The following is a 16,881-nucleotide window of genomic DNA, read 5'->3' as shown; positions in this document are numbered from 1 at the left end:
TGTTGGATAAAAAGCCTCACCAATTTGCATAGGTGACCACAGACCCAAACCCTTGGATCTGAGAACAATGAAAAAGCATTCAGTTTTCTTACAAAAAGACTTTTAATAGAAATAGAAGTAAATAGAAATTTAAAAAAATTCCCCCCTGTAAAATCAGGATGGTAGATACCTTACAGGGTAATTAGATTCAAAACATAGAGAACCCCTCTAGGCAAAAACCTTAAGTTACAAAAAAGATACACAGACAGAAATAGTTATTCTATTCAGCACAATTCTTTTCTCAGCCACTTAAAGAAATCATAATCTAACACGTACCTAGCTAGATTACTTACTAAAAGTTCTAAGGCTTCATTCCTGGTCTATCCCCGGCAAAGACAGAATATAGACAGACCCACATACCCTTTGTTTCTCTCCCTCCTCCCAGCTTTTGAAAGTATCTTGTCTCCTCATTGGTCATTTTGGTCAGGTGCCAGAGAGGTTACCTTTAGCTTCTTAACCCTTTACAGGTGAGAGGAGATTTCCTCTGGCCAGGAGGGATTTTAAAGGGGTTTACCCTTCCCTTTATATTTATGACATAGGCCAAGCCACAATCTACTCCATAGAATTTAACAGAACCCTATAACATGGATCAAAAAATCTTGCAGATCTCCATTATATTGTATAGGAGTATAGAGAAATCAAGAATATTCATAGATTCCAAGGCCAAAAGTGACCATTTTGATCATCTGGATTGACCTCCTGTATAAAAGAGGCCCACAGAACTTCCCCAAAATAATTCTGTTGAATAAAGAACATATCTTTAAAAAAAATCCAAACTTGCTTTAAATATTGCCAGTGACAGAATCCATGACGACCCTTGGTAAATTATTTCAGTGGTAAATTATTCTCATTGATACAATTCTATTCCTTATTTCCAGTCTGAATTTGTCTAGCTTCAACTTCTAGCCATTGGATCTTGCTATACCTTTGTCTGCTAGATTGAAGAGCCCCTTATCAATTATTTGTTTTCTATGTAGGTACTTACAGATTGTGATTAAGTCACTTTTTAACCTTCTCTTTGCTAAACTAAATAGTTTCCAGGGGCTCAGTCTATCACTATAATACATGTTTTCCAATCCTTTAATCATTCTTGTGGCTCTTCTCTGAACCCTCTCCAATTTATCTGTGTTGTTCTTGAATTGTAGATGCCAGAACTAGACATGGTATTCCAGCAGCAGTCACAGCCATGTCAAATAAAGAGGTAAAGTAACCTCTCTACTCCTACTCACAATTCCCCTATTTAGGCATCCAATGATCGCACTGGCCCTTTTGGCCACAGTGTTGCACTAGGAACTCCTGGCCAGCTCAAATCTTTTTCAGAGTCATTGCTTTATAGGATAGAGTCCCCCATCTTGTAAGTATGGGCTATGCTCTTTGGTTCTAGATGTATACATTTAGACATATTAAAACACATATTGTTTGCTTGCACACAACTTGCTTACCAAGAGATTTGGATTGCTCTGCATTAGTGACATGTCCTCTTAATTATTCATTAGTCTACCAATCTTTGTGTTATCTGCAAACTTTTTCGGTGATGATTTTATGTTCTCTTCCAAGTCATTCATAAACATATTAACTAGCATAAGGCCAAGGACCCATCCCTGCAGGACACCACTAAAAATATGCCTGCTTGATGATGATTCCCTGCTAACAATTTTGAGACCTATCAGTGAACCAGTTTTTCATCCATTTAATGTATTCCATGTTAATTTTGTCTCATTCTAGTTTTTAAAATCAAAACATCATAGTGTACCTCATCAAATGCCTTATAGAATTCTAAGTATATTATGTTAACACTATAACCTTTATCAATCCAATTTGTAATCTCGTAAAAAAATATCATGTTAATTTCACAGGATCTATTTTCCATACAGCCATGTTGATTAGAATTAATTATATTACCCTCCTTTAATTCTTAATGGTTTTCCATTACATTGTACAGGACATTTCCACATGGTACAATGGTTTAAAATAAAAATATATTGATATTTTCATGAAAATCGTGAAAGACCTAGGGCATGGAATCAAAAACATCTTGATTTAACATGATTAATCTCTGCTATTTTTAAACTTCCCTTGTTAGTTTCTAAAATAAAGCAATTTTGTAATATCTTCTGGAACTCTGAATGTGTCTCAGACCGAGTCATAGCTACCTCATTACGACGCTGACTTTTTTCCTCCCTTCAATTATGCATCATTAAATGACTTTCAAAAAAATATGATATAGGGTTCATCTAAAGTTTCTGTCAGGGTCTTGAAAATGCAGGTCTGATGAAGCTAAGAGGGAAAAAAATAGGAAAAGAAGAACAAAAAAGGGGATTTCAGACAAACAGTTGCAGACTGTGTGATGCCTGTTTAATATCAGCAGGGAGCCTCAAGATCAGAAGATTACTACTGATTACTGAATGGCGTGCTAAAATATAAATATCACATAAAAGTTTCAAACTATTACAATTATAGCCCCTAAAACTTCTTTATCTTTCAACTACTTGGCTGCTTAAAGTCACTGGTTTCAAATTAAGGTTCAGGAAGGTGTAAAATATTTTCCTTTCAATTTTAGTATTTTGATACATTGTTTTGGGGCACAATTTTGACTAAGTCTAGCCTTAAAAGAGATGTCCACTGTGCTTTTAAAAAAGTCTGCAGTAATAGTATTGTGACATTTCTCTTGTTGTTATTCAGTATAGCTCTACTGAAGGCAGAGGAAAATGGTCGCTCCGTCTGGTCCTAGGTATGTTCATTCTTGACATCATGAGGATCTTTAGTATAGCCATTGTAAAAAATAACAAAATATATACAAGAAAACAAAGGAAGGTGCCTGAATTACTATTGTTCAGGAGGAATCATACTGCCGGCTACTCCTATCAAAATAAAAAAAGCATTTGTGAATTGTGGCATGAGGAGACCGAATACTTTGGCATAATGAGAAGAATTACTTGGAAGATGATTTCTTGCACGTTTTTCATCATGTCTTAAGAAAATAAGTGCATTTAATGCTGTGCCTCGCACACTGGGTACCTTGTCCATAACTGAGGCTTCTAGATTCTATGATAACAAACAAACAAAACAATAACAATGGAATGTCAACCCTAGAGACTGAAGTCCTCTATCTACAGGAGAGGTATAACGTGACATTAGGAGTACAAGTTTCCTCATAGTACCTCGATGGGTTTTAATGGTGAGATGAAGATGCCACCTCTACAGCTATGTTCTCCATGCCCATTCTGGCCTTGACTTCTCTGAAACCACCACCAACTGGGAGAACACATTCAAGGGCCACATGGGGAGTTCCGATATGGGGAGTCCCAGTTAGTATCATGTCTAATTTCTGACACAAATTCTATCCCCATCTGAGGTTTGACCATGAGAAATGCCAGAGACTCTACAAAGTCCACTAGGAACTCCATTATTTTCCAGTGATTTTACATGGAAGGTACTCAGATACAATGGTATAAAATCCTAATACAGATAGATATGTGAATTCAGATGAAGTACCTGTAGGGCTGTTTAATGTGCACAAATTAACTACAGAAAGTCATGATTCCAATGTAAATGAATGCAAATGATATATAAAGAAATAATTAGCAAAAATATGACAGATTCATTGATGTTTTATCCCCACTGCAATAATGCGAATTTAGTTATTAAGCTTAATGTTTATTTTTCTTCAGGATTTTACACTTTGATCCAAAAATGCCTTTTCAGGTGCCAGAGATTCTGCCTTGAAAACAAACAAATGCAAGAACCAAAACAAAACCTCTCTAGAGATCTTTTAATTAATAGGATTGGATTAAATAATAAGCACGGACAATAAGGGAATGAATTAAACCCAGAGATAGAAAATGGAACAACTTTTCTGTGATTGATATAAAAAAACTATTTATAGAATGTATTGTGCACATTTCAGGCTAAAGAAATACACACACAAGGAAACCTAAAATGCTCACTTGTCCCTCAATAGTTTAGTAACAATACGCTAATAATCTGGGGACAGATTGTGCCTGGTTCTTATGTAGATGCACAGTGAAGAAAGGGAAGCATCCAAGGAGTCTTCTTCCTTTGCTTAAGCCCACATAACAATCAGAGAAAATTACAATACCTGCCTTCTAGGGAACCTAGGGACAGATGCACTCCTACTGCCAAGTTAGGGATGTGCAATACCCGAAAAGGGACAAACAGCAGCATGAGGGCATATCTCTGAGCATACAGCATTTGATTACAAACTACACAATACCATGTAATTTTTTAGCTGTAATTAATGAAAAAAAGACTTATGTCCTCTTTGGTTGGAAAATACAATAGTTCATATATGGTAATATAAATTGCAAGATGTATTGCTATCATGATTCATATTCAGACTAGTTTTTGCACTTATGGGGGACATACAGAAAGTTATTAAATGCACTTATTCCATACCTTTGAATCTATTGCACCATTCTGTTGCTCTCAGATCTAGTTAATTAATACTCATTCAATAAACTCACAGTCAATTTGTATCTTTAACCATTTTCATGTAACTAGTAAAATACGGCAGAAACTTTTTTTTTTAGGACAGTGGGGAACCCGACAGCAAGAGAAAACAAAAACATCTCTCTTTTAAATCTAAATAACTTTTTCTGAAATTGAAAAACAAAATGAGCTTTTACAAACTTCTTTTGTTTCTCCTCATTTTACATATTCTTTAATTTCTTCTTTTTGTTTTAATTGCGTATCAGAAGTAGATTAAATTTACATTTAGATGCCCAGGGGTCCCTCGCAGACAGAGAAAACAAAATGAGTACTTGATAACCCCGCTTTCTGATTGAATGCTAGACAAATTGAGAAATACATTAGCCAGATGTCATGCTGAATACCCCCTCTAGAAACAGCCAAAAAAAAAAAATTTACGTGTAATGCTAAGTGATGAAAGAGTTGATCACACAGCATATATATCTATATCTATCTATTGTGGCAAGGCATCTCCTTCGTCTCGCCAGATTTAGTGCTTCTCCCTCTGGTGATGGCAGGCCTGAGATAATCAGCCCCACTCACAGCAGGGTTTTCCTTCCCCGTTCTGTGCTTCCTTGGTCGTCATTTCAGGATGGGCTTGAAGGTTGGCCTAAGGGCTGATCCTCCACCAAACAAAATGGAAAACAGTCTCATAAACAAAGAAAACCCAGGGGCTATCTTTAGCTGCCTCCTCCCTGGTGCAGGGTATCGCCTTGTTGGTTGCCCTGGGGTGTCCATCCTTCCCCAGCAGGCCTCAGGTTTGGCAACTTCCCCTGTGGGAAGGAGCCTAGCCTGCCACGCTGGAGAAGCTTCTTTCTCTACTACCACTAGCTTAGCAATAGCTTCTCTCTCTCTTTTCCCCCTTCTCTCACAAGGGTTGTGGGGGGCATTAAAAGGCCTCAGGCAGGCCTTAATTGGAATCAGGTGTCCTTCATTGACCCGGAACCCAACATGAGCACCCTTTGCAGCCTTCCAGCCTGACTTTGTCACACTATCTATATATAAAAAGTAAAACTGAATATTTTGGTCAATAAAAGTACAGAGTTTGCTGAAATTATTTTGGGTTTGAATCTGCAACCATATATTTGTATTGAAGATGCCAGCTTCTTTTATATGGGCTCTGCACAGGAGCGAGAAATTCTTGCTTCTAGTTCCTTTCAGGATAAAGGTTATCATTTATTGCTTGTGAATATTTGGACAGTGTCCTGGGTTTGTAATAATGTTTGTGGATGCGAAGAGTTTCTTCATGAAAGTGTATCTGCTGAAAAGTTTGACCAAAAAACAAATTATTTGTTATTTCTTATTTTTCTTTTTAAATCATTCAGTTCATTCAGTCAGAAACATAAACAAGGCCATGTAATAGAACTGACTGAAATGTTTGGAACAAAAAAAACCGAGAAGCCCTTTTAAGATTATCCCACATCTGCCTGCTGCAGGGTTCTTACAACTTCCTCTGAAGCATCTGATGCTAGCCATTGTCAAAGACAAGATACCTGATCAGACAGACCTCAGGTCTGATCCAGTATGCAAATTCCTTTGTGCCTATGTTACTGAGACATTTACTACTGCTAAGTGAAATCAAATGATTTGGAGTTGCACATTATTACGATTTCAAATATCAGCTGTTTACCTGAACCTCCTGACTCTGCAAAGCTGGGCAAGAAATCCCTTGAGAATGGGCCTTGGTGTGAGATTTCGGAGACTCACTCATTTCAGTCAGGCTGGGAATAGCATAGGAACAGCCTATTTTACAGCATTGCCATTTCCAGCCCCAGGCAAAACCCAGCAGTGCTGCTGCACACAAAATTGATAACGGTGAAGACAAGTTAGCCAAAAATGTTCAAAGGTGCACACACACAAAAAAATTCTTGGTTCAGGTTCTGAGTGAGAGTTTTATTTTAGTGTAACCTTTTTACCCATGCTGTAAATTACTTGTCTTGATTTGAGATAAATTGGACAGGGAAAATGGTCAATTGTGAGACCATATCAAAGTGAAAACAAATTTTGTCATCTCAATGTACTCTTCCCTTTTAATTCCACTTTCTCATATTCATTGGGATCTTTTTTCCTTTATCCTGTAACAGAAATGCTAACCATTGAGGCAACTCTTAAGCTAATTCCAGGTACTTTGGAGAAATTGGGTAATTTGAATATCTATATCCTGATCCAAAACCCATTAAAGTCAGAGGGAGTCTACTAATTGGATTCCATGGACTTTAGATCAGACCTTTAACGCCTGCATTTTAACAGAGCCACTCAGGAAGTTATTTAATTTTCCTGTAAAATTTGACAAAAATGATTTTTTAAAAATGTTTATTAAAGTTTTTCTTTAATTTTTAAGAGTTTTGGAAAAAAATAAACCAGAAAAAAGTTACATAAAAACCATTTACTATCAAAAGAGGATTTAATTGAAAAATTTCAACCAGCTTTAAATTGAGGATATCTGCCAGGTTTAGGTTAGGACAGGTTAGAAACCTTAAACATTTTTCAGGCCAGCTATGTAGTTCCAATTTTTCAATTCCAAGCCGTCTCCAGTTTGTAAATATTGAACACTAGCCACTCTGTGGGAACTGATTCATCTCTACATGGTTAAGAGCTAGATATGACACGCATCAAATAAGATTCTAAACCTTATCTGCCTATTCAGCAAATAAAAGCATGACATAGTTATTTTTTTTTTTTTGGCAACTTTATGTATGTTAAATTAGCACACCTGCCGCAATGTTTAAGGCTCTTCATACCACATTATCCAGTACCCATATCTTCTAAAATGAATTACTTATTGGAACTTCTTTATATTTACTATCATACCGCTATACATGGCACTGAATTAGGGGTGGTGCATTAACTGCATTACCCTAGCAATAGCGCTAGGAAGAATTGTGACTCTGAAACACCCCTTTAAGGCACAATTCCCTCCCTGCTTCCCCCTTTCCCTGGAATGGGTAGTACTTTGCTGCTAGCCTATACCGGAAATATATTAAAACACAACACCCTAACATCTACTATGAGCTATGCTCATTCCCACTGGCTTTCTTCAAGACAGAAGCAAGTGCATAAGATGTAAGAGGGTACCGAACAGGTGTTCAGTCTAAGTCACAACCTAGACATGAGCGGGTAAAATTTTGATATGAGTGTCACCAGTGTAAATCTGAAATAATTCTACCGAAAGGAACAGAGTTACTCTGGATTTATATTAGTGTAAAAATGAGAGCTTTATTTGGCGCAGAGTATATAGTGGTGACCTTTATCATCTTTCCCTCCAATGTGAAGCTGCATCAATTTTGCACTCCATGCCACTTGCTTCATACTAACCAGTGCAGAGTTTCAGGGTAACTGCACCTGTATTCCCACTCCATGGTCCCTCAAGGGCATCCACTTAAAGGTTTCCAGCTCCCAACCATCACCTGTCTTGGGCAGAGGCCTGCTGTCACACCCACATCTCACTCCTACCTGACCAGAGTTTTAAGGCCACACAGCATTCTGGATTTACACCTTTGCTCTCTCTCCAGAGATGATGTCTATTGTATCGCCTGCATTTACAAATTACCAACCAGCTTTCTAAGCAAGCATATGTATTCTTAAGGTGAAAGCATTATAGAGAAACCATGTTAAAACAATACAAGAACCGACACATGCTTTAAAAACAAAACAACAAAAAACTTAGAGGTCACCCCTCAGCCTTATGGGGTGCTGGTAGGTCAAGTCCTTCCACCCCTTCCACAAGGGCCCCCCTTTGGACAGAAGATCATGTCCATTTGCTTGATCAGAAAGAAGGTCCTAAATCAATTTAAGTTCAGGCTAATTATCCAAAAGACCTTTCTTTGGCTCTTTGTAGAATCCAGTTTGAACCAGTTTGAACCAGTATAGGCAAGCTTCTCCAAGTAATGGAAAATCTCTGCCTAATCATCTCCCACTGTTCCCATTGTTCTTAATACCGGCACGAGCTGTGGTTAACCTCCCCCATGGAATTACATACAATCCCTGGCCCATAATGATACATAAACTTAATACAATAAGATCTCCCAAAGGAATTGAAGGAAATTGCCATCTATCACAACCAGAAAATATTTTTAGAAGAAATAAGGGTAACTGGAAGACTCATATTGAGAACACAATCATATTACCTAATTGTGACAGAGATTGCCATTACACTGATGACACAGATGTTAACACTAATTAGCCTCAAGGAATACATATCTGTGATTGCTATTTAAAGTCTTACTAGGATGTTTAACTGGTGATTTTTCAACAATATTAATAACCATCTCAACTGCCATTTACCTTTATTTTAATTTGCATATAAATCTTAGTAACAATGATTTGCACTTGTGCTATTAAAACTAAAACTTAATCCAAATGCATTTGTTGTAGGAATGGGAAGAGGTTAACTTGGACTCAGTTCTGAATTTTTGGATGTAATAATGTGTCATTACTTAAAGCTGTTTAAAAATATACAGAAATCACTAATTTCAACTGATCAGAAGTAAGTAAATAAGCTCAAATAAATCTTTTGATCTTACTATAGTGACTTTTAAAATCTGATTCAAAGATGACACCTCAGTGCTGCTGAAATTAGTCATCATCGACTATATTTTTGTACTTACCAACAGATGTGAAAGCATTATTATAGAAGTGGTGTATAGCAACCAATATTTTATTTATGCATTTATTTTATTTTAATTTTTAATCCAAGAAAAATAACGCAGCAACAAAGGGCCCCCATCCAAAGCTCTGTACACTTTTGACAGACATTTAAGAACTTAGTACTAAAGAGGTTATAACATAGATCATTCAAAACAGAAGCACACCACTTTTCTCCATCACAATACACCTCCTCTAACCACCAGTCAGTAGACCAACATGACTTAAAACCTGAACTTCCCACCACACATATACACCAAAGAAACATCCCACCTTCTGTTCCACCATGGTCACAGTGCTCCATCAAGCTTCTCAATCACATTGGTTGTTCAGAATGCCTGAAAGGTCAACAGATTGAGTCTGCTTTGGACCAGGGAAGGAAGGGAGAAAACTTTCTAAAGCAAAGAGGCCTTCATAGAGAGCAGCAAGGAGATGCAAGGATTCTGTCCGCCTCTACATTTGGATAAAATCCCTGCTCAAGAGAATGTACATCATTTTAAAAAAAATCTAATATTTAGCTTTGCCATATGTTTTATTAAAAAAAATATAATTTGATAAGTCATGATTGATTTCATGAAGTTTTAACTTTTTTAATTAGTATACAAGCATGCTAATATTCAAAGGGAAAACATATCACTCTCTCATTTCCAAATGGAGAGTATTGCAAATGGGGCAGGATTTTGGAAAACAGCACCTACTTACATTTGTCATCCTTGGACATTTTTCATACTTTTCTGGTTGTGATCTCACTTAACTCTCCCATTGACTTCAGTGGGCTTTGGTTCAGGCTGTAGGTGTTAGGGATTAGACTAGTTATTGTCTCAACAATTAGTATCAATGTTACAATATAAAGAAAAAAAAATCCCAAAAGGATATGAAAAAGTGGAAAGATAAAGGGAAAGGAGTGAGAAGACAAAGTTTGTTTTCAACTTCATTGTGATGTGGTCTCTTTGTTGGCCTCTTTCCTTACCCAATTTAATGCAAATCAAGATAGGTACACCACTGTGTAACTAGAATAGATGAGAGGAGAATGAGACCTAATATTCCAGAAAATGATGATATGTCCCTGGAAATTTTTCTCTGACTGTAGTGCCATTCGCTGAAGTAGACAGTGTTTCCAAGAATTACACTGAAGTTACTGAGAAGCAAAATTCAGCATTTTGGTTACAATGATAGCATTTGAATCTTTTTGTATTTATTTCAGTTTTTCTGGGTTAATTGAAATTTGAGGCTTGGGACTATGGCTTGTGTAAAAGTTGCCACTTAATTTAAATCAATAGGACTGGCTAATTTACACCAGCTAAGGATCTGACCCTGAAAGTCACATGTGAAAGTGAATGAGCTCACTGGTTTTCATGGTTTCCATTCCAAAAACATCTCTCTCAGCAACACAAAATTCAACCTAGAGCTGCCAGGGGGAAAAATATGGGTGTATATATAACTTTTGAAAAAAATTGACCACTCTATAAGGTGGTCAAAATACAGCAAAAATATTTTGCAGATGTTTTTAATGAACTTTCAAAAGCTTAGTCCTTCAGCTCAATTGATGGACAATATGCTTTTAACACAAGAGGTTCAAGGTTCAAATCCTGATCTGGGTTCAGGCAATATTGGTTGTATTTTGCCTCTTAATTCAGCTAACAAACAGATACAGGACCAGATCATCACCAGTTTAAATCAGGTTTCAGAGTAACAGCCGTGTTAGTCCGTATTCACAAAAAGAAAAGGAGTACTTGTGGCACCTTAGAGACTAACCAATTTATTTGAGCATAAGCTTTTGTGAGCTACAGCTCACTTCATCGGATGCGTACTGTAGAAAGTATCTCCACAGTATGCATCCGATGAAGTGAGCTGTAGCTCACAAAAGCTTATGCTCAAATAAATTGGTTAGTCTCTAAGGTGCCACAAGTACTCCTTTTCTTTTTGGTTTAAATCAGTATCCGTTCAATGTAGCTATGCTAATTAATAAGCATTAAGAATTTGACCCCATAATGCCACATGACTGTTCTGTTCAATCACAACAAAGCTACAATTTTGGATATTCGTGATCAATTTATAGTTAAAGAATGCAAAAATATATTTTTGTTGTGTACATTTAAATAATGAATAAAATGAAGGAAATCATGGTCTACTGAGTGTATCAGAAAATGAGACAAAATCAAATACGTTACTTATTGAAAATCACATATAATTTCAAAATATCATATTTCCAAGGTCATATTCTGTGATATTTACCACCAACCAAAGTTTCCCTTTAACTACCACATATCATTAATGACAAACTGAAAATCACCAATCTGGCGAACCTGTGGAATATTTAGCTTATATGTAGTCTTGCAGGGTATGCAAGTTTCAGTGAACTACTTTTTTTGACAGTGCATATTTGACACACTGTAACTATTCGTTCTAAACAGTCACAACAGTAGATGAAGCATTAATAGTGAATCAGTTCACTGCACCTAACTGAGCATCAGCAAACTGCAATTTGTAAAAGCATCCCTGGAGCAACACAGAGACTTTATTTCATCTAACATCAAATCTCTTTTATTTCCCATGAAGATGTTAATACATACTTCAAACTAAATTTTGAGCATGCTGCTATGGGCTAAATATCAATGTGGACTCCCATATGAATGCAAAGAAGCTGATTTGCAGGAGCGAATCTGAATACATCACCCACCTTTAATTACCAGATGGTAGGTGCAAATCAGGTAGTCAGATACACAAGTATTTTATGGCATCTGCAATCCACTTTGGGGCTCCAAGCTAGGAATGCTTTTGCACCAGAAAAGTGACAAAAGACTCAGCCCTTCATAAACATCTACATTTAAAATGTATTACTTCCTGTGTCCACCTGAAGTTAATACTATCGCTGTTCCTCACCCATTCAGGGCTTACACAGGACTTAGTCCTATGTGCACCTTGTCCTGATCTGCACAAGGGCGAATTTTTAACTTTTTTGATATTACACCAAGCAGCAGTGGATTTAAGGAGAGCTTATCAATAAATTGTCATAATTAAATTTGCATTAACATTCTATTAACTAAAATTTTGCTGATTTTAAAATCCCCAAACTGAGATCATCACCTTCCTTTCTCCCTACTGAAGCTAGACTTCAGCATTTGTAGACTTCTCCAGTATAGGTGAGTTCTGCTTGTGCCTTTACATCCCAAGACATCCTATGTGCCCGAAGGAAGTCCTCAGTCATGTCATGCCACACTCCCATCTTCCTTCAGAGAGGGTAGCAGCCTAGATATCCAGAGATATCTCCTGTTCTCCGATTTGTGTTAAATCTTGGGCAGGTATGCTGGATTGCTAGTTAGGTAGGACTCAATAGACAGCTTGTTGCTGGTAGCCACTGTCAGCTTCAGAGGAATAGCTAACCGCAGTCATCCCTAATTAAGGCTATTCTCCAACTGGTGTGTAAGAGGTAGAATTCCTCCAAATGATACAAGCTTGCCCTGAAGGGACATTACTCATCAGCACAGAGTGAGAGGATGCAGAAAATGATGCTCTCGAGAAATGAATAGTTGCCTGGAGTGAGAATATTATGCTTATATTTCATTCTTTTCTTTTTTAAAGTGAGACTTTGGGGTGTATTTTTGGCATCTGGGTAAATTCTTATTTTACTTTCTCTATGGATCAGGTTTTTTATGCCCTTTTCCATCTTCCACTTCATGGGCTTCGTTTGCTGTATTCATCTGATTTCTACTTACTTTCCTCCTTCACAGTTCCCGGTCACTGCTATCACAGAAAATGGACTCAACTCAAAAGGGTATACAGAAGGAAATTGTTTGTTTCCCCATTGGCTGCATAACCTTGCTTTCCTTCATGTTTTGACAGTATGTTCATGTCAGTAAGTGTCAGCCTGAGAGCAAGCGATACAGCAAGCTGAATTTCATCCTTGTCCTTCAGCTCTTCCAAATCCACTGAGATGAAAAACTTCATTTTCTGAAAGTTTGGTCTGGTTACAAAAAATGTCACAGTCGACTCATTTGCTAATTTTGTTCAAAATCCTTTTTTCTGACAAGTTTAACACGTCAATTGAATTGTGCATCTTAACAGATTACACACATTCGATATGTTCCTTTACTTCCCGCACTCTGAGCTACAGTTACAGCCAAACTAACATCTGGGGGAACACATGACTTGTTCTTCAACTTGTTATATATATATTTTTTAAAGAGCTTTTAGAAAAAAGAAAATGCAGGAGAATGTGTGACCCAGCTCCAAGGCCAAACTTGCAAATGTTATGCCTCAAAGGATATGATACATCTAGTAAAGACTTCCAATATATTCTATTTTGTTTTGTTTTGTCAGTGTTGCACTACCACCAGTGTTCCTTTATGAATCTTCCCCAAGTCTAAAGTCAACATTCAGATGTTGAAAGGAATAGTTTTCCCTCCCTGGTTTGGCTCTGCAAAGGAGTGGCAGCCCATTCAGGTTTGATTAACATTAAACAAATCTGATTTTATAAAAAATAATCCTTGTGATTTTTTTTAAAATCAACCAATTTTTCACTAGCTCTTTTTCTATAAGATCCACTAAATCTTAAAGATGAAGAAAGTTCTTCCCTGAGGAGATGTGCCATTTCTGTGCCAGAAGAGCCACTCTTCCACAGCAAGGGATTGAGCTGATTAATGCCCCAGAGACGGGCAGGCAATGTTTACATCATCATCCTTCCAGGAGACACAGTTTACAATTGTGGTTGAAGTTCCATAGCTAGTGGTAGAGGTGCTAGGCATGAAAGCATTCTCCAAGCTTTCCTGGGCCTATGTCCTTTCCTATCCAATGCCACTTACCTTTGGAGGAATCACATAGAAATCATGTGCTTGCTGGTGAAAAACAAACCCGTCAAAACTCTAGTTCCTGTTATACTGCTTTGCTGAACTAGCACGATGAAGTTTCCAGTTTCAGCACTCAGCATCTTATTGACAATGATTTCTAGACAGTTAACGGTGACATTTGTTTATAAAGCATAACATATCATTAGTTATATACATGCTCTTTATAAGCAGTACCATAGAAAAGCCCTTAAACAATAAATAATGACCAGATCCCCAGCTTATGTAAATCAGTGCAGAGCCATTGACTTCAATGGAGCTAGGTCAATTTACACCAGCTGGGGATCTGGCCCTTACGTTATAAAACATAGCAAGAGAAGAGAAATCTAACTCAATTGAAAGATTTGTTCTCAAACCCCAGGCCCACAATAGTGTCTTATCTTATTCTGTGTGCAGTGCTGGTTGTTTTTTCCCATACAAGTTCTGACAAAATTAAATTGATCAAGTCAGGTATAGAAACCACAACAAGCTGCTTCAATTTGCATACAACAATCCCAACCTCTCTTGCAATCACAAAATTCACATAGAGCAGTTGATTGAATTATCTCAACTCTTGCTCAAGTCTCAAGATGAAAATGTAATTTTTTCTCCTCTCCCAATTCTTACTCAGTCAGTCTATTCTGACCCCCATCTTGCCTGGCTCTGCATGCAATTTCCAATATGTGTTGTTGTTTCGGGGGAAGAGAGGGAGGAGGCATAGCAGGATGTAGATTGATTTGCATTGGTACTTTGGCCAGTCCCCCATTTCCCATTTGCCTGTTGTCAGATTTTATGAAGGACACTGAGTGCACAGTTGCCAGCCTCTTTTATGAATTGATCTATAACATTGTACCATGTGCCTTTCCCAGTTTGAGCTTGTTTACTGCAGTTTCAATCTCTGCCAGAAAAGGTGAAGGTGATATTATGGTTCTGTTGATGATTGCCTCACACTCGGTACTGTCTATAATGTCCCTTGATAATCCCTGAAATATACTTTCCCGTGGTTCTTGATGTCTTCCTGTGCCATTAACACTGTGCCATCTGCTGCCCTGATACCACTGTAGTGGGGAATGAGCCTTTCAGTCAGATCTCTGACAGTGTGAAAAAGCCCTTTTGCATTCAAAATTTCCTCTGTTTCCATCTGTCTCCTAAACCATAATTTTTCATACTCTTGGGCCCCCATCCTGTCAGTGGGCATCACACCGAGAAAAGTTGTGCCTTAATCTATACTGAAGCAGGGAACGTTGCAATGTCATGACCCTACAATTAAAATGCACAAAGCCAGCCTGTACCTTAGCAGGAGCATGTGGTGGCTAATGCAGCACACCTCCCTGTAAGGGTAGGGAGTTGTTGATGGTAACCGTTATAAAAAAAAAAAATACTGCCACACACAATGGTAGCAATAATGAAAAGAGAGCACGGCTACCAGGGTAAGGAAGCAGAGTTACCAGTTTGACCAAAGAGGGGAGATCATCAGGGCTACACAGAACAATCTGCAAACGCTGTTAAAAAGATGGACACCGCAAAAAGAATATGCAGAGACAACACCATAGATAGCCGAAGTTTATAAAGATACCTGGGGAAGCTTTATATTATCCATTTCTTGCATGTTTCCCTACCAAACTGGAAATAGAAACGCGTGGCACTTTTTTCCTTTTCACTGTGGCATACTGCCTTTGCTTTTGCAGCACTATCCCTGCATATAGCAATTGTGCAGTGGTGGGCAGGTGACTCTAGTGAGTGGTTTCCAAATGCTTGAAAGACGAACTCTGCCCCCTTCCAGAAAATTTAACTGATCATGCTCCCCATCATTACTCTACTATATGTTATTAAAAGGCATAATGTATACATCTTCCATATCCTCTGGCTAGTCCTTTGTGGTCTGCTACATTCCCACTGTGGGAAATGCTGGTGTAGACCTTCATACTATGATGCTTTAACTCCCTTATTATAGTGAAATAGTTAAGGTAAATATTTAAAGAATCATCATTTGAGTGAGTTAACACGCACTGAAATGAATGAGGCAGTTCACATGCCAGAGCTAATTTTTAAGATTCTTTGCAAATTCAGGAAGTAGTCTGCACCAGTTTCACTTGGGTCATATTTTGAAAACTTTCTTCGCACCCATAACAGCTGGATATGCTGAAGAATAGCTGAGAGGACAGTCTGGCTAATACTTGATGACCTCCCCCAATGGGATGTGCCCCACATTCTGAAAAACGCTGCTCTAAGCATCGGGTAGAATAAATTCCATGTTTGTTGTATGCTACACATCCTTTATCTCCTAGGATTGCCACTTGCACCTTTTCTTGTGCACCCTAGCTCCACATCTCACAAAATGACAGATCCCATAATGCCTTTTATTGCTTGTTTCAACGCAGCTAATGTTTGATCAAGGTCTGTATTTTAAAATTTCACCATTCCACTTCCTCACTAATCAACAACCTTTCTTTCAGTCTTAATTATAGGTTGCCTACAATAGATATACACACACACATTTATTTAAATGCTTGCACAAGAAAACACAGAGAATCCTTAAGTGTTTCAGAGAAATGAGTCGCAGGTCACAAAGCAGCTTTAAATTGTTTAGAAAATAAACATTGGGCCAAGAGTATGCTGTATTATTTTGCACACTATAGGCATTTCATGATGAGCATGACATACAGTATTTAAATGCTCAGCAGTACGTTGGAGTTTTCCAAATGTTATTTAAGTCTTTTAAATAAATCCCCACTACTCTATGAAAACAATCATCACCCTATTTGCACTCCTTACCCCAAAACTATCATCGCTGACAGTTCCCTGAGACATGTTTGGACATGTCCGACACTTCCATCCAAAAATCCATTGCTCATAAAGTGCAAGACATTTTAGCTTTTGACAAGTG

Source organism: Chelonia mydas, chromosome 11, assembly GCF_015237465.2.
Source record: "Chelonia mydas isolate rCheMyd1 chromosome 11, rCheMyd1.pri.v2, whole genome shotgun sequence".
NCBI lineage: Eukaryota > Metazoa > Chordata > Testudines > Cheloniidae > Chelonia > Chelonia mydas.
This window is presented reverse-complemented; position numbering follows the sequence as displayed.